Here is a 22,615-nt window from a genome sequence, read left to right as displayed (position 1 = left end):
TGGGTAATTTACCACTGGTAAAGTGCATATGCTTTTTGAGTAAATTGTATTGGTGATTGGTTATTCATGACTAGCATATTAGATTTACTAGTAAATCCTTAGTAAAGTGCACTAGAGGTGCCCATGGCCTGTAAATCAAATGCTACTGGTGGACCTGCAGCACTGATTGTGCCACCCACATGAGAAGCCATGTAAACATGTCTCAGACCTGCCACTGCAGCATCTGTGTGTGCAGTCTTGCACTGCCAATTCTACATGGCAAGTGTAGCCACTTGCCAGGCACAAACCTTCCCTTTTTATACATGTAAGGCACCCCTGAGGTAGGCCCTAGGTAGCCCCATGGGCAGGGTGCAATGTACGTTAAAGCTAGGACATATAGTGATGTGTTTTACATGTCCTAACAGTGAAATACTGCTAAAATCAGTTTTCACTGTGCAAGGCATATCTCTCTCATAGGTTAACACCGGAGCTGCCTTTAACTAACTTTTACGTGCAGTTTCCCTTTGAGAGAAGATGAGAGTTGGAGTTTGGTGTCTTTGAACTCACAATTTTAAAATATAATTTTTGGTAAAGTTGTTTTTTAAATTGTTAGGTTGAAAATGCCACTTTTAGAAAGTGGTCATTTTATTGCTTAAACCATTCTGTGGCTCTGCCTGCTTGTGTATTCCCTGTCTGGGTCGGACTGACAGTTGGGCTGTTTGTGAATCTCCACTAGACAGTGACTCAAAGGGAGCTGTGGTATAGCCTGCTTATCCTGACGAGCCATCTGGGCTAGAGTGGAGGGAGGAGCGGTCACTTACACCTGAATGTGCTGTGCCTGTGCTCACACAATGCAGTCTCCAACCCACTGGTGTGAATCTGGAGCCAGGCCTGGGCAAGGCAGGATCTTGTGAACAACAGAGACTTTCCTTTGACGTGTGCCTATTTTAAAGGCGAAAAGGGGCATAAGTAGTGGACCAAAAAAACCAAGATTTTTGGGATCGAGCCTGCTTTGCATGCGCTTGCACATGCGTATCGCTAGCGAGATGTTTTAGGAATTAGAAAAGGGCTCGGAGCCCAGTCCACGTCACATCAGTGTCTTTCAGTGGTTTGTGGGTTTGCCTGTTAAAATTTGCTTGCTTTCATTAGTGGAAGGCACGCCTTTTCCAGTGGTTAGCCCTCCTTGAGCGTAGCAAACAAGTACTGAAAACATGCGAGGCTCGCTGTTTCCCGACAGATTTGTGGACTACTTTTTATCTTTTGTTCGCAGCACAGTCTCGCTTGGCAGAAGTCGAGCGATTTCCATGACATCGATCCTGTTACATAGTTAATTGTACTTTTGCCGATAGGTTTCAGTACGAGTGAATTGCACTCTTTTTTTACATATTTGGTATTTGCCTTACATGGCAGCTCACCACATTCGTTTCATTCATAGCGACTACATTGGGGACACCGCATCTTGGAATTTACATCACAGCTGCAGGGCACCATATTAATTTTCTTTCATAGCGGCTGTTTGGGACGCCACGTCTTGGTATTTCTATCGCAGTTGTAGTGCACCGCGTTCATTTTGATTCATAGCGGCTGCTTGGGGGGTGCTGCATCTTGGCATTTATATTGCAGTTTTAGTGCACTGTGTTAATTTTGATTCATAGCCGCTGTTTGGGGGCACCACAACATGGCATTTACTTCACAGTTGCAGTGCATCACGTCCATGCTTGTTTCCTAGCTCTTTCTTGTGGCATGGTCCCTTCGCAAGGGGGACACGCAGATGGGCTACTTTTAGCACTGTATATTTGTTGATTATATTGTGGTTCCTGGACACTGCATTTATTTTTAAGTTTTCTACTTCAGATTATTTGTGTTTGCAAAGTGACACATTTTGGATTTTGCATCACGTTTTTGGTGGTTACGGTGGGTGTCTAGGGCGCTGCTCACTTTCAGAATTCATTGTGGTTGCAAGGCACCAATTTAATTTCTTTGATTATTGTTTCTGCTAGCACTGGCAAACACAGATAAGATAATTACGCTTGATGTTTGTTGCGCAGCTCACTTTATGGTTTCTTTGATGCTGCATCGCACCTCTCTTATTAGTTACAGGAACAGCTGGTGGTGCCAAACACTGATGGGTGCTCAGGTTTACAGTGCACTATGGTTGTTTGTGGCTACAGTGGTTGATTATATTGCCGCTCACTTTAATTTACTCATGGTGCGGCCACACACAGATGGTGTAAACATGCTTTCTGTGCTCTGTAGTTTTTGTGGTAAGATCTGCTGCTTCGGTGACGCTAGCGTTATGGATTCCTTACACTTTCTGGGTTCCTTGTGATTGCAAGGGTTCTGTTCAGTTATTGATTCACTGTGGCTGCAATACTCCACTTTCATTCTCTACTTTACTTTTGTTGCCGACTGCTGTTGAACACGGTTGTGTAATCACGGCTCTGAGCATTGTGTTGTTCTTTGCGCCAAAGCTGCCTAAGTCATCGCTCACATTACAGTTTCTTTACAGTTACAGCACTCCGCTTTGTAATTCAGTTTACAGTGGCTGCTGGTGGCGCCAAACGGAGTCTAGGATATGGCGACTCTGTACCATTTTTATTTGGGATTACAAAGGCTGTTTGAGTGCCGTCCTCTATATTAAAGCACTGTGCAGCACTATTGGCGGCACTGTACAAGGATGAGTAAATTACGGTTGCAGTGCTCCATTTTTATTTACAGCTGCTTATGAGGGCAGCAAACTCAGTTTAGTTCAGGCGCTTGCAGTAAACAAGTTTAGTTGGAGGTTAAGGGGTGGCTTTTTTAGCTTTCTTCTCCCTTTTATTAGGGGCGAGCGCAAACGCTCCCTCCCCTGTAGTAATCTCTCTTTGGGCTTCCAACCACACCCATATCACGTCACTCACTTTCATTGATTTGTGTGCTTGCCTTTTAAAATCCACTTGCTTTCATTTTTTAAAGGCACGCATACCTCATGCCTTTTCCGGTGTTTAGCCCACCTACACAGCAACGGTAAACTACTAAAAACAAACGAGGTTCAATGTTTTTAGACTGGTGTCCGGACTACTTTATCTGTTTATTTCCCCACCCCCCGGAGCGTGATTGCACTGGGGTTAACATAGCACTATCGGGCTCGGTTTTTCCGTTTTCAATTTCAGCATGATCGCACTACATTTTTTTTTTTCTTTTAATTTGTGTGGCAAGAAAAGTCTGGTGAGGAGTTTACAATGCTAATAGCTCTAGCTCGATCAAATGTGAGGCCCGTTACATTGAAAATGCTTGTTAGATTTGCTTCTGGAACCAAGATGAACCTCTGCTAAGGAGAAGAGCTGACTTGCTGAGGAGAAGTGCTGTCCCTGCCTGTTACTGTGCTTTGTAGGGCTATCTTGCAGTTGCTGCTTCTGCCTGAGGAAGGGAACAAAGACTGGACTTTGTCGTATATTCCTGCTTGTGAAGAATCTCCAAGGACTTGGACTGAGCTTGCCTACTGTTTTGAAGTCTCAGGGCCATCAAAGACTTCCTCTGCCAGCACCTGGACTCTGCTGAGACTCCTGCCAAGTGGTGCCCTATCCAGTCCCTGGGACTTGAAAGGTGAGGCTGGTAGAGCAAGTACTGAAATCCACACACAGGGAGCCATGCAGGGAAAAGTTTGACACACCACTTGCAACGCGGCTGTAAAAATTATGCACCACATGCATCGTGGCTGAGAAATCAACACACCACCTGAATCGCAGCTGGGAAATCAATGCATTACCTGCATTGCGGCTAAAGAAACAATGCAACTCCTGCTTGCGGCTGCCAAAATTGACACAACCCCCATGCAGCATGGTTCCTCATGAACATGCGGTTGGATTTCGCACGCATCATCGCTGTGCGTCAAAATCAATGTGAACCTGTCCGGATCCTAGGTGCTTGTCCGGAAATCGACGCATCGCTCTCTTGCAGGAGAGAAAAACGTCACCTACCCAAAAGGAGAAGAAACGACACACAGGCTCACTTGCAAGTAAGGAATCAATGCATTGCTGACCTTTCCGATGCACGCTCGCCCATGCAGCTTTATTTTTGACGCAAACCAGGTACTTTGTGTAAGAACAATGTGTCCATTGTTTTCTATGGAGTAAGAATCTATTCTTTTGAAAATTCATAACTTTACTTCTGTTTGTTGGATTTTTGTCATTTTGGTCTTGTTTGATTTAGATAAGTATTGTCTATTTTTCTAAACTGGTGTGGTGTCCATTCTGTAGTGCTTTAACTGTATTACTGTGTGTGTTGGTACAAATTCTTTACCCATTGCCTTTGAGATAAGCCTGACTGTTTGTGCCAAGCAACCAAGTGAGTGAGCAGGGGTTATCTAAGTGTGTACTCCATTGCCCTGACTACAGTGAGGGTTCCTGCTTGGACAGACTGCAAACTGAATGCCAACCAAAGACCCCATTTCAGCTCTTCTAAGTCTGCCTAATCAACCTGGCCCTTTGGACATTCCAGCTTCCGATTCCTTGGGTGTTCCCAGTGATTCAGTTTGGGCCTTTCTTCAGACAAAAATCATGGCTCATTTTAATGACTGTCTGGCTCTTTTAAGGGAGAAATTGGAGAAATTAGAGCCCATAGTTGGCAAAATTTTCAAAGTCTGTCATCTTTACCTTAAGTGCAGCTGCCCAAGACTTCGATCGCTGATGCACGGCCAATTAAGCCCCTCTCACCATCCAGGATGTATTGATTGCCTTTAGCCATTAAAACTGGGCCCACTGCCCATTCTTCGGTGGAGCATCCTCCACAGGGTGTTGAGGCTGCCGCTGTCCCAGATGAGGCAGCGTTAAGTTTCCCTTCCCTCTCAAAAGCCTCAGGCCCACAGTTGTCAAAGTTTAACCTTCTCCTTGCTTGCTGTCCCTTTGTTGTTGTTCTCAGCAATTTCCCGCAACTGTCGGACCCGAGTTTAGAGTCTAGAGTCTTCCGTCCAGTGCTATTGGCTTGTCACCCATTCAAGTTTTTATTTCCGGGATTATTATAATTTACTAATGGTCTGACGGGTGGCATGGATTGGTCCCTCAGCAAAGTCATCTCGTGGGGACTGTGTTATCATTAACTTCAGATTTCCCGCAATTGCAAGACATATTTTTAATCAGTACTGCCAGACCTCTCATCTGGCTAGTGGCATCAGTGTTCTGCCCCTGTTTTTTTTTACAGGCACCTGCAAATGAGCAAGAGTCTGATAGCGTTCTTAAGCTCTCAAGGCCTTCCCTTTTTAATGACTGCCATATTCCATGCAATAATCACTTTGTCCCTTTATCAGACTCAAATGAGATGGACTGACTGTTGTTGTATCCCATGAAATCAAAGCTAGCAAATGACGTAAGGGCCATTGATCTCTTCTAGTGAGAGCCCTAGCCCTAGTCCTACTTGTCAGAGTTCTGATGCTTTTCCCACTGTTGCTTCAAGCACCACCTACTTGAAGCCCCCTGAAGGACCCCCCCATTGCTAGTCCCGTCCTGTCCAATGTTAATGAAAATGCCTATTGTTTCTTCTAGCTGTGATGGTGGTGGGTACAGTATATGCCATTCACTTAATTTGATTTACTGGAATGTGGCTGGGTTGATGTCAAAGCTGGGGGATGAGGGGTGGCTTAACTATATTAAAACATTTGATTTCATTATGCTGTAGTTAACTTGGTGTATTTAACCACTTATGTGGTATAGCTATCAGAGTTTTTGTGTTCCAGCTGTTAAAGTGGATGGGATAGGGCAAGCAGCGGCTTAATGATGTTTGTTCGTACTACCGGCAGCTACAAGATCCTTTCTGCCCCAATAAAATATGATGAATTCAGGTTCTCTGGATGTACCTTCCAAATAATTTTAATTTCTGGATCATAATTTTTTATAATGCACTCGGCCCTTCTAGCACCTCTTGTAGCATTGAAGACCTATTTTATGTTGGGCACTTTTCACTCTTCTGCCCACAAGTTTTAACATCCTAATTGGAGATTTCAGTGCTAAGATGGGTTTGAATCAAACTGTGCTTCAGCATTTTCATGTTATTCAGAACGACTTTGCTGCTGGGGCTATACATGCTAGGGGAGAGAAGCTCTAAAAATACATAATGAATTTTAGGCTGGCTAATATAATAGAATTTCAGGGATCTCCCGACGCGGTAGCCCCCACCTTTATGGGCAGGGGCCTGGGCTCCATTATAGATTATATATTTGCTACACCTTCTCTGAGTAGCCACATCACCTTTGCATCCATGCCAGACAGTTATTTTAGTGACCACAAGTCCCTTGAGCATACATTTGCTCTTCCTCAGGATAGCAATACCCTTGCTCCCAGTATACTTACAGGCATCACCGTACATGAACACGGACTAAGGATCACGTGGTGTCATGTAGATTATACCAATCTTCTTTCCTCTTTGATTAAATCTAATCTTTCACTCTTTTTGGAGGCTCTTCTGTCCATCCATTGCCCTAGCAACCTAGTTGTTCTAGCCTTCTGCCCTTTGAATAGTAGTATTAAGAACTCCTTGTCCTGCCCTGTTTCTGTGGGCAAAAATAGGAACTCATCCTGGTTTTAAGAACATTGCAGGATTGTCAACAGGTGGCTGTGCTCAGCCATAGGGGCCTCTCCTAGAGATGGGCCTTATCTAGCTGCTTGCTGCACCGATCATAAGTAGGACATTGCTGCAAGGAAAAGGGCCTTAAAAAATGTGGGATAACCTAGTCCTAGCCCTGAATACCAAAGACACTTGTGGGTTCTGAAAAATCATTCATAGGCCAAACATTTCAGACACCATGCCTGATGCGACGGGGACAAACAGTAGCTCTGACTGCTGGATTGAGCACTTTAAAGTAAGATGATTCTTATCCAAATAATCCAGTTAGTGCCCAAGAGGATTCACCCTTAGTTTTTTCTTTGAACATTAATGCCCTCATTATGACCCTGGCGTTGAGTGGTAAAGTAGCGGTAATACCCCCAACAGGCTGGTGGTAATTACCTCCAATTTATGACCATGGCGGTGATAACTCCCATAGACAGCCAATGTACCGCACCATCTGCCAGAGCGAAAACACCACGCACCACGGCCGTCGCCATCAACAGCCAGGCGGAAGACAAAGTACCGCCCACCATATTAAGACTCTACAATCCACCATGTTTTCTGGGGCGGTACCAACGCCATCAAAAGCCTGGCGGAAACACTTCACTGAAGAGAAAGGACTCACTATCAGAGACACAGCCGCCATGGAACCCTAACTCCAAGTTTTTCCGATGATCTGCTACGGTATGCTCCACCTGGAACACCAACGCCGACAACGATGATGACGGTGAGTACAGCCGCCTAGCACACAAGGGAGGCAGGGAGGAAAACCAGAGTGACAGAAACATGCATAACATACACCTGACACACACACACCATACACACGTCCAGCCGCACATGAAAAACAATTTGCACCCGATACACAGCAGAATAATGCAAGGACAACAGAAATGCACCAAGGTAAATGTATTAATATCAACAGCTAATAACTAATCGAATTGTCCGTGAAACAGATTTGTACACATGTACACAAAGGGACACATCCCAGTCCAATGTTCAAAGGGCCCACATGGCTACAGGGCACAGTCCAAGGCCCAATTTGAATCCTGATCTCATCCGGATAGAACTCTGCAGGGGCATCAGTTTACAAGTGGACAGGCACCTCAGCCTGAATGCCATAAGCTTGGGGGGGCACTAGAAGCACTCAGCCGAGCCCACTGGTTCTGGACAGGGCTCCATGCCCATTATTCTGTCCTGGGGAGTGCAAGGCCATAGTCTCTCAGGTGGGGGACTTGCCCACTGGTTTTGGAGGGGGCCCCTCATACAGCAGCCCCTGGAGGGTGGCCTACATGGCTTCCGCTGGTGGTGATGGCTGCAGTGTGGTGGCAGATGGAGGTGCCTCCTGGGCAGCCTCTGCAGGTGGGGATGGCTGGAGTGCGGTGGCAGATGGAGGTACCTCCTGGGCAGCCTCCGCAGGTGGTGATGGCTGCACTTCCTCAGCTGGCGGTGTGGACCCCGTGACATTTCTTTCCCCCATGTGGAAGATTTGGCCACTGTTAAGGCCAGATTTTATGCAATGGGACATATACCCAATATTATTGGGGCGATTGACGGGACACATATTGCGTTTGTCCCCCCTGCCAGAATGAACAGGTGTTCAGGAATCAGAAGAGATTCCATTCACTGAATGTGCAGATGGTGTGCCTGGCGGACCAGTACATCTCCCACGTCAGTGCTAAGTATACTGGGTCGGTGCATGATGCCTTTGTTCTGAGGAATAGCAGCATCCCAAATGTGATGGCCCAACTACAGAGGCACAGGGTGTGGCTAATAGGTGAGCCTTGGTCCTCACCCACTGTATGTTGGTATGTTAGTACATTGATGTGCTGACTACAGCTAGCTACAGGTCATTATTTTTATGCTCTCACAGTGCACAGTTCATTTGCACTAGATGTGACTGTTTCCATAAATGCACATTTTCAATACGTAAAACACTAGCAGTCAAGTTGTGTTCAAGGGTGTTCATTGTAGTGCTAAGAAATTGAGGGGAAAGGCCAATGGAATGGGGTGATGATGGAGGAAAGTCCAGGGTATTGTTCCAGTCTGTTTGTAGCACAGGAGCAGTGTCCAAGGTGCCATAGGAAGTTGAGCAAAGGCAGTTCAAAGTGGACAAGGTGATAGTGTGGGACACAAGGGGTACAATCAGGAGAGTTTATTTCCTGGCGGTGGTCTTGCCAAGTGTCTCTGGCTTCTGTCTCATTCGCAGGGAACGTTTTTTGGGTGGTTCACCTTCTGCAGGGGGAGGGTGCTGGTGGCCTGTGGGTCCTGTGGTGGGGCCTCCTGCTCACTAGCTGTAGCAGAAGTGGAGGGCTGGTCAATGGACTGGCTAGTGGTAGGGGCCCGCTGGTGTGCTGTTGCCTCCCTCATGATATTGACCATGTCTGCCAGCACCCCAGCTATGGAGATCAGAGTGGTGTTAATGGCCTGCAAGTCCTCCCTGATACTGTCCCTCCTCTAGCCGCCTGTTCTCCTGCACGTTGTCAAGGATCTGGCCCATCGTGTCTTGAGAATGTTTGTAGGCTCCCAGGATCTTGGAGTGTGCCTCCTGGAGAGTCGGTTCCCTGGTCCTGTCCTCCCCCTGGCACACAGCAGCCCTACCAGTGTTCCTGTTGGCCTGTGCCTCTGTCCCCTGAACGGTGTGCCCACTGCCACTGACCCCAGGTCCATGTCTGGCTTGGGTATGAAGTGTGGATTGGGGTCCCTGTACAGTTGGGCACACTGCTGAATGACGTGTCCTGGGGACAGAGGTGTGGGTATGCTGGTGGGTGATGTGGTGTTGGATCTTGATGGGGGAGGCTCTGTGATGGACTGTGAGTGGGCTTGGGTGACCGGCTGTCCAGTGGTCCCTGATGGGCCAGGTAGGTCATCCAGATCCTGAAGTCAAGAGTTACTGTCATCACTGGGGGCATCTTCTGTTGGGGGACTGGATAGTCATGGCACCTCCTCTGCTGATATAGGCTGGGGTACCTGTGGGGATGTAAGTGATGTCTTATGCTTAATGTGTGTGACAGATTGTACCTCCCTGCCTTCCCCTCTGTCATTGGCGTTTTCCTACCACCTTTTGCTTGTGTATGGTGATGTATTGTGGGATTGTTAGTTTCCCAGTGCTGTGCATGCTTTGGTGATGGGTGTCCATGCAGGGCTGGGAGGGCGGTCCATGCATTGGTATAGCATGCAGGGCTTGGCATTGGGGTTAGGCATATGTGTAGGTGCAGTGTGTGGGCTGCAGTGGAGTGATGGGAGTGAGGGTGAGGGTGCATGCGGGTATGGGAGGTGATAAGTAGTAAATGTTGACTTACCAGTGTCCAGTCCTACGGCAACTCCAGTGAGTCCCTCAAGATGCAGTAAATCCAAGACTTGCTCCTCCCATGCTGTGAGCTGTGGGGGAGGAGGTGGAGGTCCTCCGCCAGTCCCTTGTATGGCGAGCTGGTGCCTTGCTGCTATGGAACGTATCTTTCCCCTAGGTCATTCCACCTCTTCCTGATGCCATCCCTTGTTCTTGGATGCTGTCCCACGGTGTTCACCCTGTACACGATTCTCCGCCATAGCTTCATCTTCCTTGCAATGCATATCTGCTGTACATGTGCTCCCAACAGCTGTGGCTCTACCCTGACAATTTCCTTCACCATGACCCTTAGCTCCTCATCGTTGAAACGGGGTGCCTTTGTGGGACATAGGTGTTGTATGGTGTGTGTTGGTGAGAGTGTGTTGAGTAATGTGGTGGTCACAGTTGTCTTGGTGTCAGTCTCGTGGCAATGTTTGTATTCATAAAGGGTTGTGGGTAATGTGGGTGAGTGGTTTATAGTGTGTTTTTAGTATTGACCAATGTAGTGTTGTTTTGTATGTGGGTGTCCATTTTGAGCGTAGCGGTATGTACCAACAATGGTTAACCACCTTTGAATATCCACCGTGGTGATTCGTGGGTCATAATGTGATGGGCGTTGTTCTGTTGGGGTAATGGTATGGGTGTTGGGACTGAGGTTTGGGCTGGTGGATTTGTGTATGTAGCTATATTCTGTTGGTTTGGTGTGTGTGCGTCATAATATTGAGAACTGATATTCGCCACCGCGGCAGTATGTTGGCGGTTGTCACCGCGGTAATAAGATTTTACCGCCAGGGTCATAATGAGGGCCTAAGTTTGACCTAGCTGAGGTATATGAGATAAGAAGCTCCCGCTCCTCTAACAAGGCACCAGGGCCCAACAGGATCCCAATGGATCTCTATAAGGATAATTTAGAATTCTGGGCTTCTGTTACTAACTAGCGGCAGCCGCCGCAACTGTCAGTGGGGCTGCGGGGGTACGATGGGGGACGGCAATGAAAATAAAAATAAAAAAACACGTACCTTTCCCACCAGCACAGGCTCCCCAGCAATCCTGCCTCTGCTTTCATGCTGGGGTCTCTGCAGTTTCTCCAGCACAGCTGTTTAACTGGCTGGAGAAACCTAAGTGAGCATGTGTGTTTGGCCAGCCTGAGACGGCCGGCCAAATACACATGTGCACTTAGGTGCACTCTCTCCTCTTCTCCCCCGCCCCCTGTTATACAGCAGCACCCCTAAGTGCACTAGTGGCAGAGTAAGCAGGTGAAAAATAAAATTATAGTAAGCTAAAGATTTATTTTTCATGGCTCTTGGCCAGGGGGGAGCTCTTCCGCCATTGTGGAGGAGCCGCCCCTGTAACTAACATGATGAATTAAACTGCTTCTGGTGCCCCCCCCCAAGCTTATGGCATTCAGCAGTGATAGTTCCTGTTTTTAAAAAGGGTTGCAGGTCAGATCCATGTTTCTATTATCCAATATCCTTGTTAGAGTTAACTGTTAAAATTATTGGTCACATTTGGAGAATTGAGAAATGGGTTACCTCTAATCACGTGCCCTCCCCAGTGAAATATGGTTTCAGAGAGGGACTTAGCACAGTAGAACAATGTTTCAACCTCCACCTAATGGTCAATAAATGTACTATCATAAAGAGGATGAAGCTGCTCCTCTCCTTCATGGACATAATCAGCTCCTTTGAGAGAGTCAATTGTAGTAAACTGTGGTCAATCTGCCGGGAGATAGGGCATGATGATGACCGTGTTGTTTTCTTGCTTGCACTCTGGGTTAAATGCTTTGGTAAGGTGTGGGCTGGGTGTCCAATGTAGTGATACTTTTGATTTACAACATATTATCCGCCAAGGATGTGTCCTCACCCATATTTTATTCCTTGAATATAGCAATAGACTGAATTTGATTTTGCAGATTGGTGGGAAGGATGTACCTAAGATTAACACAAACTTATTACCTGCACTGCTTTATGCAGATGATGCCGTTCTGATATCACGTATCACCAATGGTTTGAGGGCATTAATTAATAGTTTTGCTGCCCACATGGATAGTCTAGAATTTGACTTAAACATAACTAAAACTAAAGACATTGGGGGTCATTATGACCCTGGCAGTCAAACGACGGGAGCACTGCCAACAGGCTGGCGGTGCCTCCCGGTGTATTTGGACCGCGGCGGTAGCGCCGCGGTCGCACCGCCGGGGCCGGCGGTATACCGCCATTTTAGCCCCGGCGGTGATAATCCGCCAGGGTAGCACTGCAAGCAGCGCTGCCCTGGGGATTATGACCCCCCTACCGCCAGCCTGTTTCTGGCGGTTTGCACTGCCAGGAAGAGGCTGGCGGTAAGCGGATTCAGGGGGCCCCTGGGGGCCCCTGCACTGCCCATGCACTTGGCATGGGCAGTGCAGGGGCCCCCAGGCAGAGCCCCGTCGCGCATTTCACTGCCCGAATTTCGAGCAGTGAAATGCGCGACGGGTGCTACTGCACCCGCTGCACATCAGCATTGCCGCCGGCTCAATTATGAGCCGGCGGCAATGTTGATGTGACTTTTCCGCTGGGCCAGAGGACGGTAACTCTGTTACCGTCCTCTGGCCCAGCGGAAATGTCAAAATAGGGAGCCTGCCATACCGCCAGCAATGGCGGTATTCTGGCGCCCGCTTGGCAGACCGCCGAGGTTGTAATGACCCCCATGGTGTGTAGTGCAAAACCCGTCAAAGCTGGCCCATTTCCAATAAAGGGTAGGTGTATAGAGCGGGTTGCTCATTTCACTTATCTTGGAGTCCAGTTTGACCGTAAAAGCTCCTGCCTTAACTGTATAGCAACCACTGTGCATGATTTAACAACTCTGTGGGAGGTATGTTTGAGCTTTCCCAACGTGTAGCTAGTAGGCCTATTAAGCTGTTTTTAGAGGTATATACGCAGAAGTGCCTCCCAGTTTTGACATATAGCTCTGGAATTTTGCATTACTAAGATGTCCGCAAGGTCTAGGTGGAGGAGAATAGATTTTGCACACACCTGCTTGGCCTTCTCCCCTCTACACCCCACTTTTTAATACACAAGGAATTGGGAATGGACTATTAATCTGACCTGATCAAGGCTGCCCCCTTTATGCTGTAGGTTTCTCTTTGGACTTATAGTCATGTGCCTCTTAAAAGGGAGAGTTTTTTAGATTGCTTGAGGTGCAAAAACGGTATGTCCCTTCCTTGGTTAAAGTATGCACAAACCACCTCCAAAGCCCAATTTAGCAGCAAGTGTTTTCCTCTCCACTCTCCCTTGTGAAAGCAGATATCTGTTAAAATGTTAACTCCCGAATCCCAGGTGTGTTTATAGAGAACAAGTGGAATTAAGGAAATGGCAGTAATTAAGGAAATGGCAGTTGCAAGCTTATGCTCTGGTTCATACATCACTCTGTTGAACCTTGTCCCAGATGTACAAGCAGCCTGCGTACCCATGCGTCACTTTTGTGGCATAGGCCGCTGACCTATATCTACAAGTCTGCGCAAAGCCAGTTTGCATGGTGTTACATGGCTCTGTAAATATGTGTTGCCTTACTTTACGTCAGTGAGGCATTTCCATGGTTGTTGCTTGGGTGTTCTCACACAACACCCATGGATTTTGACGCATTCCCAGATTTACAAGGTTTTGTAAACCTGGGAATGCGTCAAACCCTAAGCAACTCCATGGGTGACTTAGAAGTGACTCAAAGGTGAGAAATATCTTTATTTCTCCCCGTTTTTTCCTCTTTCTATGTGTACTGCATTTTGTAGCAAACATAAAAAATAGGAAAACTCCTCTTGGGATTATTTTTGTGCAGTAAGGGGTCCCTTAGCATAGACACATCCACACTTGCAATATTATGCTTAGCTTCCTGCATTTTGTGTGGTATTGACTTTGTGCAGGACGGGCCAGCTCCCTGCACAGGATGAACCATTAGAGGCCCGATAGTATGTGGATTGGTGCCACAGAATCCATCACACATAGGTTGCAGGAGCGTCTTGGGTGACGTAAGTTATTTTTTGTTCATACACATCACATGGGGAGAGCAAGTGATTAGACACATGTCAACGTTTACCTGGTGTGGGATACATGATATGCCTCATGAACCATGGGAATTGCATGAGGACACACACACAATGGCCATGAAACCTCTCCATTGGACACAGTGTTGCAACACTGCATTTTGCACAGTGTTGCATTGCTCAGGATCTTTTCACCATTTAAAGGCATACAAATTGGCTTGGCCTATCTTAACATGTGTGACTCGGGGGTTTGCATCACACATAGACCATGATACATGGTGCAAGCATGAGGCACACCCCTCATACATATGGCTCCATCTCAGTCAACAAACACAGAGATGGCTATTTTGTCATACATTATTTACTATTAGTAGGTATGTTATGTACTTCAGATTAGCTTACCAACGAGTAGGCCATTCCCATATCACCCATTCCAGAATTGCTCATTGAGATTGGAGTGCCTGAAGATGTAAGAATCATGGGCACTCCCTGGGTATTTTGCCTGCACATTGGTTAACATCCCCTGGTGGTCCATGATGGCCTGGGCATTGATGGAATACATGTGCTTCTGGTTCCTGTCCAAATGGGATGTTTCTGCAGGGGTAACCAGTTGCACATGTGTGCAGTTCATGGCACCTAGGCCCAGATTTATACTTTTTGACGCAAACCTGCACAAATGCAGTTTTGTGTCAAAAAGTATAGCACCAGCTTGCGCCATTCCAGGATGCCAGCCGGGCACCAAATTTATGGAATGGCGTAAAGGGTGGGCTAACATCATGGAAAATGACGCTAGCTGGGTAGGAGTGGCGGTATGGCAGAGGGGGGTTTTGCCCCCAAAAATGAATTTGGGCTGGTTAGAGTACAAAAAGATGGCTCTCACCAGCCTAGCGTCATTTCTTGATGCAAAACCATCAATACCACATGACTCCTGTAAAAGACATGAGTCATGCCCACTATCCCAATGGCCAGCACAGGGGACAAAGGTCCCCTGAGCACGGCCATTGCACCCACTGCCATGTATGGGGCCCCACTTCAGGGCCCCCAGTGGCACTTTACAAAAAATCTAAAATACTTACCTCTACTTACTTATACTTACCTGGATGGGGTCCCCGTGCCCTGGTGTCCCTCTGGTGTGGGTGTTCGTGGGGCTTGGGGAGGGCACCTGGGGCTCTTTCCATGGTGATTCACGATGGAAATGGGTCCACAGGTCCCCTAACGCCTGCCTTGACCCAGGCACTAAATAATGGCTCTAAGCAGGCTTAGCACCTTTATTTAGGCCGACCTCCCTCCTGTGCACATTTTTGGACTGGAGGATAAATGAGGCTCTAGGGTCTTAGAGTAATTTTTTGGACGGGAACGCCTACCTTCCATCTCATTGACGCAAGGTAGGTTCACGCATCCAAAAAATGACTTTAACTCCAATATTTTGGCGCTAGACTTGTCTAGCGCCAAAATATAAATATGGAGTTAAGTTTGCACTTAATTAGCGTAAAAAATGATGCTAATTCAGCGCAAACAGAGCATAAATCTGGGCCCTAGTGCTTGTGTGTTAGACCTGACAGCCTTAGGGTAGTCACCCCTAACTTTTTGCCTGCCTCCCTCCTCGTTTTTGGATACTGTTTTTGCTGGTTTTTAGACTCTGCGCACTTTACCACTGCTAACCAGTGATAAAGTGTATATGCTCTCTCTCTGTAAACATGGTAACTTTGGATCATACCTGATTGAACTATTTAATCTACTTACAAGTCCCCAGTCATGTGCACTCCAGGTGCCTAGGGCATATAGATTAAATGCTACTAGTGGACCCGCAGCACGGATTGTGCCACCCACTTAAGTAGCCCCTTTTCCTTGTCCCAGGCCTACCATTGCTAGGCCTGTGTGTGCAGTTTCACTGCCACCTCGACTTGGCATTTAAAAGTACTTGCCAAGCCTAGAACTCCCCTTTTTCTGCATATAAGTCACCCTTAATGTGTGCCCTGGGTATCCCCTAGAGCAGGGTGCTGTGTAGGTAAAAGACAGGACATGTACCTGTGTAGTTATATGTCCTGGTAGTGTAAACCTCCTAAATTCGTTTTTGCACTACTGGGAGACCTGCTCCCTTCATAGGCTAACATTGGGGCTGCCCTCATACACTGTTGAAGTGGCAGCTGCTGATCTGAAAGGAGCAGGGAGGTCATATTTAGTATGGCCAGAATGGTAATACAAAATCCTACTGACTGGTGAAGTCGGATTTAATATTACTATTCTAGAAATGCCACTTTTAGAAAGTGAGCATTTCTTTGCACTTAAATCCTTCTGTGCCTTACAATCCACGTCTGGCTAGGTTTAGTTGACAGCTCCTTGTGCATTCACTCAGACACACCCCAAACACAGGGTACTCAGCCTCACTTGCATACATCTGCATTTTGAATGGGTCTTCCTGGGCTGGGAGGGTGGAGGGCCTGCCCTCACACAAAGGACTGCCACACCCCCTACTGGGAACCTGGCAGACAGGATTGAACTGAAAGGGGACCTGGTGCACTTCTTAGCCACTCTTTGAAGTCTCCCCCACTTCAAAGGCACATTTGGGTATAAAACAGGGCCTCTGCCCTACCTCATCAGACACTTGCTGGAGAAGAAACCGGAACCAGAAACTACATCCTGCCAAGAAGAACTGCCTGGCTGCTCAAAGGACTCACCTGTCTGCTTTCTACAAAGGACTGCTGTCTTGCTGTTGCCCTGCTGCCTTGCTGAACTCTTGTCTGGCTGTGAAAGTGCTCTCCAAGGGCTTGGATAGAGCTTGCCTCCTGTTCCTTGAAGTCTCAGGACCAAAAAGACTTCTTCCTTTCACTTGGACGCTCCGTGCGCCGAAACTTTCGACGCACAGCTTGTTTCGCGGCGAGAAAAACGCCGCACACCGACGCTGATCGACGCGACGCCCTCGGGGCGATCGAGACTTCGACGCACAACCTCGCAAGGACAAAGCCGCTCGACTTTCCAGGAGAAATCGACGCGACGCCCACCGTGAGTGCGAAACTTTGACGCACGGCCTCGCAAGGACAACGCCGCCCGACTTCCAAGGAGAAATCGACGCGACGCCTGCCGTGAGACCAAACTTTCGACGCACGGCCTTGCAAGGACAACGCCGCCCGACTTCCAAGGAGAAATCGACGCGACGCCTACCGTGAGATCGAAACTTCGACACGCAGCCCCGCAGAACGACGCGCAGCCGGAAAACAAGCAGGAGAATCCACGCACAGACCCGGGACATCTGGTAATCCCCGCGATCCACAAAAAGAGACTGTCTGCGCGCCGGAAAACGACGCCCGACTTCCCCGCGTGGAAAAGACCGACGCAAGTCTGTGTGTGCTGAGGAGAAATCGACGCACACACCCCTTTTTCCACGCATCTCTTCTCCTGTGGCCCTCTGAGGAGATTTTCCACCAGAAACCAGGTACTTTGTGCTTGAAAGACACTGTATTGCATTCTAAAGACTTAAGACACTCTATATCACTTCCCTGTGATATTTCTACAATTTTCCATTGCAACTTTATTCTTTTTGACCTACAATTATCCTGATAAATATTATATATTTTTCTAAACACTGTGTGGTGTATTTTTGTGGTGCTATATGGTGGTATTGTATGATTTATTGCACAAATACTTTACACATTGCCTTCTAAGTTAAGCCTGACTGCTCGTGCCAAGCTACCAGAGGGTGGGCACAGGATAATCTTGGATAGTGTGTGACTTACCCTGACTAGAGTGAGGGCTTTTGCTTGGACAGGAAGTAACCTGACTGCCAACCAAAAACCCCATTTCTAACATTGGTGATCAGCGGTGAGGATAGGACTTGTATTTGTGCAGTGACATACAGTAGCTAAGTATTTCACTACATACCCACAGTTGAAGGTCAACTTGGTTTTTATCTCTTTTTGAAAATCCGTTTTTTTCCTGACAATTTTCAAAAACTAAATCCTCACTCAACATGTCTCTGACTGGGTCTCAGACAGGGGACTTTGACCTAGTCCAGTTGGATACATACACGGTCAAACAACTAAGAGGATTCTGCAGGGCATTAAGGGTACCCACCCAAGGGGCCTCCAGAAAGGAAGACTTTCAAGTGGCGCTGAGGGCCTGGGCAGAAGCCCATTTAGAGGATGATGAGGAAGAGGAGCCAGAAAATGGCCCCTCAGAAGGATTTCCACTATCTATGGATGGTGTTACCACTGCAATTGTGCACCCTTCCAGACCAGGGAGCAGTGTCTCCATGCAAAGCCTGACCGCAGAGGAAAGGAGAGAAGAAAGGGAGTTCCAATTGCAAATGGCAAAACTGAAAATTGAGGCACAACAGGAGGAGAAGAGGGCAGAAAGAGAAGCCAAACAAGCTGAGGCTGAAAGAGCAGCCAAACAGATTGAAGCTGAAAGAACAGCCAAACAAGTGGAAGCTGAAAGAGCGTTGGCTGAAAAGAAACTATTGTTGGCTCATGAACTGAGTCTCAAGGAGCTGGAGATCAAGGCAAGACAGTCTGAATCCAGCAATAATGGTGGCAGCATACAGACAGGACCTGCTGGAGAAAAGAAGGTTCGTATACCCAAAAATGTGGTGCCCAGTTTTGTGGTGGGAGATGACATAGATAAATGGTTAGCTGCTTATGAAGTTGCACTAAGGGCTCATGAGGTTCCTGAAGGGCAATGGGGGGTAGCTATGTGGGGTTATGTGCCGCCATTGGGGAGGGACACACTTCTCACATTGGATCCACCGGATCAAAACACATACCCACTCCAGAAAGCCACTTTACTTGCCAAGTTTGGGCTGACCCCTGAGGGATACCGTCAGAGGTTCAGGGACAGCACCAAACAAACCACACAAACATGGGTAGATTTCTTTGATTTCTCTAGTAAGGCACTGAATGGATGGGTGCGGGGCAACAAAGTAGCAGATTATAAAGGTTTATATGACTTGATCCTGAGAGAGCATATGCTTAATGTTACTTATACCGATTTGCGCCAGCACCTAGTGGATAGTAAGCTGACTGATCCCAGGAAGCTTGCTGAGGAGGCGGACCTCTGGGTTAGCACCAGAGTGTCCAAAAAGGTACCTGGGGGGGACTCCCACAAAGGTGGTCAGGGTTCCCAACAGAAGAAAGAGGGGGGAGATAAACTTACAGATAAGGAACTCTCTAAAGGCCCCCAAAAGAATTCCCAGGGAGGGGGTGGCAACCCTTCCTTTTCCAAATTTGGGAAGAAACCAGGGACATTTGACAGGTCAGGAAAATCTAGCCCCAAATGCATGGAGTGTTACCAATATGGTCACTACAAAGGCGATCCCCAGTGCCCCAAGAGGGCACCGTCCACTACCGGACAGGCGCCTGGGTTGACTAGTGTAGCACTCGGGGGGGAGATGGACCCCACTAGCTTTGGGGAGCAGGTAGAGATTTCCCTAGTGTCCCTGGGAGAAGGAGAAATGATGTCCAAGGTCCACATGCCTAAAAATACTTCCAAGTACCGGCAGTGGGTCCTCATTGATGGGCAGAAGGTGGAGGCTCTGCGTGACACAGGAGCCAGTATGACTACTATCAAGAGTCAGCTGGTGTCCACAGAGCAGATAATCCCGAATACATTCCACCAGGTCATAGTCGCTGACAACCGCGAGAGTCACCTACCGGTGGCTCGGGTTCCCTTTGAGTGGGGGGGGGTCTCTGGTACTCTGAAAGTAGCTGTGAGTCCTGCCATGCCTGTAGATTGTCTGTTAGGCAATGATCTAGAGCATACTGCTTGGAAAGAAGTAGAGCTCAGATCTCACCTGGAGATGTTAGGGTTACCTGAGTGGGTCTGCATGACCACCCGGTCCATGGCTGACCGAGAGGGAAGTCAAGGGCATCTGGAGCCTGGAACGATGGCCCAGGGAGCTGCCAAGAGGAGGGATGAGGGGCGCGGGAAACCGGCCCCAGAAGTTCCCACAGTGGCTGACGGGGCTCCTGAGGAGGAGACTCCCGAGCCAACTGGGGAAGACATTGCCACCCTAGGTGACTTACCGGAGCTTGCTGGCTGGCAAGTTGAGGGTGGACCCACCAGGGAGGAATTCTGCCAGGCGCAGAAAGAGTGTCCTACTCTAGAAGGGTTGAGGAAACAAGCCTTAAACCAGGCAGCAGGTGACGCCTCTGGCAATCACCACCTATATTGGGAGAATGATCTCCTCTACAGTGAGCCTAGGGTTCCGGTCTTTGGGGCAGCACGTGTGCTGGTGGTCCCCCAATGTTACCGAGCCTTCCTACTGGGTCTGGCTCACGACATTCCCCTGGCAGGACATTTGGGACAAGACAAGACCTTCAATTGGCTTGTCAACCACTTTCACTGGCCCAAAATGAGGACACACTCAGACAAATTCTGCAGGGCTTGTCCTACCTGCCAGGCTAGTGGTAAAGCAGGAAAGAGGGTTAAAATCCCCCTGATTCCACTTCCTGTCGTTGGCACCCCCTTTGAAAGGGTGGGCGTCGACATTGTTGGCCCCTTGGACCCCAAAACTGCCTTAGGCAACAGGTTTATCCTGGTTTTGGTGGACCATGCCACCCGGTACCCAGAGGCAATCCCTCTGAGGACCGTAACTGCATCGGTGGTAGCCAGAACCCTGATGGGGATATTTACCCGTGTGGGATTCCCCAAGGAGATAGTGTCTGACAGAGGCACTAACTTCATGTCCGCGTACATGAAGCATCTGTGGGATGCGTGTGGTGTAACCTACAAGTTCACCACACCCTATCACCCCCAGTCTAATGGGCTTGTGGAGAGATTCAACAAGACCCTGAAAGGCATGATTGGTGGCCTCCCTGAGGCCATGAGGCGTAAATGGGACGTCCTCTTACCATGCCTTCTCTTTGCTTACAGAGAGGTCCCCCAGAGGGGGGTAGGGTTCAGTCCCTTTGAGCTTCTCTATGGGTACCCCGTCAGGGGACCCTTAAGCATTGTCAAGGAGGGATTGGAGAACGCTCCAAAGACACCCCCTCAGGACGTGGTCAGCTACATGTTGGCCCTCCGCAATCAGATGACCCGCTTCTGGAAAGAGGCCCAAAGTAACCTGGAGGCCAGTCAAGAGGTGATGAAACAATGGTATGACCAGAAGGCCACTCTGGTAGAGTTTCAACCTGGAGACAAAGTGTGGGTAATGGAGCCAGTAGAGCCCAGAGCTCTCCAGGACCGCTGGTCTGGCCCATTTGAAATAAAGGAGCGGAAAGGGGAGGCCACTTACCTAGTGGACCTCCAAACCCCTAGGAACCCCCTAAGGGTTCTCCACGTGAACCGACTAAAAGCTCATTTTGAGAGGTCGGAGATCAACATGCTTCTGGTCACAGATGAAGGAATGGAAGAGAAGAGTGAACCTCTCCCTGACCTCCTCTCTGCCCAAGAAGGTGATGGGTCCGTAAGCGGGGTCATTCTGTCTGACTCCCTGACTCTAAACCAGAAAGGAGACTGCTATGAGCTGTTGGAGCAGTTCTCCCCCCTCTTCTCCCTTACTCCGGGACTGACCCACCTCTGTGTTCATGATATTGACACCGGTGACAGTCTCCCTGTGAAAAACAAAATTTACAGGTTGTCAGATAAGGTGAAGGCCAGCATCAAGGAGGAGGTCTCCAAGATGTTGACGCTAGGGGTTATTGAGAAGTCCAGTAGTCCCTGGGCCAGCCCAGTGGTGTTGGTCCCCAAGGCTACTGCCCCAGGCGCGAAGCCAGAACTCCGGTTCTGCGTGGACTACCGGGGTCTCAACTCAGTCACACGGACTGATGCTCACCCCATCCCCCGAGCTGATGAGCTCGTGGACAGGCTAGGCGCTGCCAAGTTCCTGAGTACGTTTGATCTTACTTCAGGGTACTGGCAGATCGCCCTGACTGAGGGGGCTAAGGAAAGGTCCGCCTTTTCCACCCCTGACGGCCATTACCAGTTCCGGGTGATGCCGTTTGGATTGAAAAATGCCCCCGCTACCTTCCAACGGTTGGTTAACGGGGTCCTGGCTGGCAAGGATGCCTTCTGTGCAGCCTACCTGGATGACATAGCTGTCTACAGTTCCAGCTGGGAGGAACACCTGCTCCACCTCAAGGAGGTGCTTCAGGCCCTGCAACAGGCAGGCCTGACCATCAAGGCTAGTAAGTGCCAGATTGGGCAGGGTTCCGTGGTGTACTTGGGACACCTAGTAGGTGGTGGCAAGGTGCAGCCACTCCAGGCCAAGATCGAAACTATCAAGGCCTGGCAACCACCTCGAACCCAGACTGAGGTGAGGGCCTTTTTAGGCCTCACCGGCTACTACCGCAGGTTTTTCAAGGGCTATGGTACCATTGTGTCCCCCTTGACACAACTCACGTCCAAGAAGCAACCTAGGTTGGTGAATTGGACAGAGGCTTGTCAGAAAGCCTTTGACGCCCTAAAGGAAGCCATGTGCACGGCCCCCGTGCTCAAGGCCCCTGACTACTCCCAGGAATTTATCGTGCAGACAGACGCTTCAGAGCATGGCATAGGGGCAGTCCTAGCACAGCTAAATGAGGAGGGCCAAGATCAACCGGTAGTCTTTATTAGCAGAAGGCTATTACCACGGGAACAGAGGTGGAGTGCTATTGAAAGAGAAGCTTTGGCTGTGGTCTGGGCACTGAAGAAGCTGAGGCCCTACCTGTTTGGGACTCACTTCCTAGTTCAGACAGACCACAGGCCCCTCAGATGGCTCATGCAGATGAGGGGTGAGAATCCAA

The sequence above is a fragment of the Pleurodeles waltl genome, chromosome 3_2, assembly GCF_031143425.1.
Source record: "Pleurodeles waltl isolate 20211129_DDA chromosome 3_2, aPleWal1.hap1.20221129, whole genome shotgun sequence".
Taxonomy (NCBI): Eukaryota; Metazoa; Chordata; class Amphibia; order Caudata; family Salamandridae; genus Pleurodeles; species Pleurodeles waltl.
The sequence above is the reverse complement of the archived record's forward strand: the minus strand, read 5'-3'. Positions refer to the sequence as shown.